This window comes from Egretta garzetta, unplaced genomic scaffold (genome assembly GCF_000687185.1).
Source record: "Egretta garzetta isolate BGI_Z169 unplaced genomic scaffold, ASM68718v1 scaffold200, whole genome shotgun sequence".
In the NCBI taxonomy this organism is placed as follows: Eukaryota; Metazoa; Chordata; class Aves; order Pelecaniformes; family Ardeidae; genus Egretta; species Egretta garzetta.
This window is the reverse complement of record NW_009258379.1, coordinates 1,503,574-1,506,388: the sequence shown is the minus strand read 5'-3', so window position 1 is coordinate 1,506,388 and position 2,815 is coordinate 1,503,574.

Sequence of the window (2,815 nt, the reverse complement as noted above, 5' to 3'; positions counted from 1 at the left end):
CACCCCGGGGCTCCCCAGCACGGCACGGGGACGGGAGCCGGTGCATCCTTCGAGCAGCAGCAGCCGGATGATGAGCACCCACCACAACACCCACCACAACACCCACCACGGCGCAGAGGGGAAGGACCCGGCACAGCCGCCCGGGGGCTGAGCTTTGCTGATGGAGCAGATGCACACGGGTCCCCCACCCTGCCCAGCGTTCCCCAAACCCAGCCACAGGCAGTGGCGCCCAGCACTTCACCAGCCCAAAACTGGGGGGACACTCTTCTCTCCGGCCAGCACCACCTTTCAACACCTCGCCCCCAGCTACCGTGCAAACGCTGACTCGTGCGTGAGGCTGGAGGACGGCGCTGGTGTCTGCTGCGCCATCCAGCCCCTGCGTGAGTCAACAAACACCATTATAAAACCAGAGATGTCACTTCTGCTGACTCGGGGGGTGGCTGGTGCCATTCGCCTTCCTCCACCGCGAGGGAAGGAGCTTTATCAGGGAAATGAAAAGAAGCCTCAGCAAAACCCCAAGGAACCCCGGCGAAGCAGCCCGGCTTGCGGCGGCGGGTGAGCTGGGCCGGCCAAGATCTCAGTGAGCAGCCTGCTGCGCCCGGGGACATCTTGTCCCCCAGCTGCCACCACGAGGGTGTGCCTTTATCAGCCGAGGCTGGGGCTCCCCTGCCCCACCACTGAGGCCACCAGCGCTAGGACGGGGTGCAGGGGATGGCACTGCTCCAGACCTTCAGGGAACCGGCTCCGGTCCCCATTGGCGTCGGTGGGGCTCGTTAGCCCAAACACCTCCTCCTCGCTGCTGACGGAGTCGTGCACCACCCAAGTGCCCAGATGATGAATGTGCTCCTGGCTTTCGGGGTGACCCTGCCCTCCATGATGAATGCTGCTCCGTCCACTGGCGCTGGCACCTCCCTGCCACCGCTGAGCGCTGGGGACAGTGCCGTAATTCCTCTAGATGGATCGTGGAACTGGTTCGGAGAGAGATGGGAAGGTGGCCCTGGCTCCCAAAAGCTTGCGCTGGGGTTGTAAACCATCCCCTGGGGGAGGGCCCAGGGCTGAAACCCCCTCGTCCAGCCCCAAAAGCAGCCCTGCACGTGGCTGATGTGCAAGGGCCCAGGATGGTCCGACACGGTGACCTTGCCCGCTCCCGGATAATTCCCAGCTCCAGCGGCTGTGTTCCCACCCCTGCGCCGATGGGATGGGAAGGAAGAGGGCCCGTGGGTGCTTGTGCAGGAAAACATAATTTGGGAAATTCATTAGGGAAACTCAGGGAAAAATTTGAAGGCAGGGACCAGCAGCAGAAGGGAAAGGCTCGAGGGTCTCTCCTGCCGGCTTGGCAATGCCGTCGCCTTTCCACACCGGGGTCCCACTGGCGAGGTAGAAGCAGGGCAGAAAATTAAGCTTGTGCCTCCTTCCCCACCCCCCCCCGGCAGTGGCACCGGCGGCACAGAGCTGCTGTGGCTCTGCGAGGGACCACCCGCTTCCCAAGCGCTTCCCCTGGGATCCGGGAGCCCCCCAAGGCTTTGCCCCTCTGACAGGGACTGCGGAGCATCCCGGGGGACCCAGGGCGCTGTGGCAGAGCGAGGGGGGGTCGCTTGCAGCGGTCCCAGGGCTGCTGGGGGGCACGGGGCCGGCAGGCAGATGCTGCATCTATTTTCTCCTCCTCGTTCATTTTGGTTTCTGCGTGGGTGGCTCATGTGAGCAGAAAGGTGATGAGGAAAGCGCTGCGCGAGAACAGCCTGTCCTTTCAAATGCCTAAATTTAAGCTGGCCACTTCGGGGCGTTTGCAGGGCTCACATGCGCCCGCGATATTTTGGAGAGCCGTGACAGCCGCCGGCTTCACCCCCTCTTTCTCTGAGCGCATTTTTCCCCCGTGAATCACGGCACCAGCCTCCTGGAACAAATCTGTTTCGACTTTGTCCTCCTTCCTATTGTTGTGAACCATCTGAGAGGTATTTGCACCGAAGCCACATCCCAAAGGTCACTAATGGTTGGCGGTCCGGTGCGGTGCTCATCGGCAGACGTGGATGGAGAGAGGTGGAGTTTGCAAACCCTCCCCTCGCCGCCGCCTTGGGTCCCTGGAGCATCCATACCCCAGCCCCTCGGGGACGTGGGGTGGGGGATGCCACATCTCAGCCCTTGGGGTCGGGGATGCCACATCTCAGCCCTCCTCCCACCGCACCTGCACACGCTAATGGCCAATTAGCAAAGCTCCCCTCGGACCCGCTGGCATCACCGTCGAGGAGGGGCCACCAGCCGCAGGGTGCTTTCTTGTCTCCCACGTGGAAATGAGAAGGGAGAAGCTAGTGGGAGAGGAATGAATAAGGACGATGGTGGGGGGCCCGTGCCGCCACGGTAGCCTGGTCCCCCAGCAATGGCCAGCACTGGCCGGTTGCATCTCCCACCCAGCCCCGCCGCTGCGCTGTCCCTGTCCCCGTCACTGCCACTGGGAAGCGTGTGGGGAGGAGGGATGGGGGAACGGAGACGGTGCCTGGCTGGGGAGGAAGGAGGAAGGACCCCCGACGCTGCCAGCACAGCTCCGGGAAGCTGAAACCCCCCCCGTGTCGCAAAGAAAAACAACCCCCAAAACGCACCCCCGACAAGCAGCTGCTCACCAAACCCATTTTTAATTCTGCAACACACCAACGGAAAAAAGTGACGACTTCTTCTTCTCCAACCCATTGTGACAAATGTTATTTCACCCAGCGCTGGCAGATAAAATCAAGTTTAAGCCACATGCCTTAAATACGAGGCTTTATCTGAGCCGGGTTTGGAGCCTGACCTTTACCACGGCGCGGTGCCGTGCTCTCTGCCG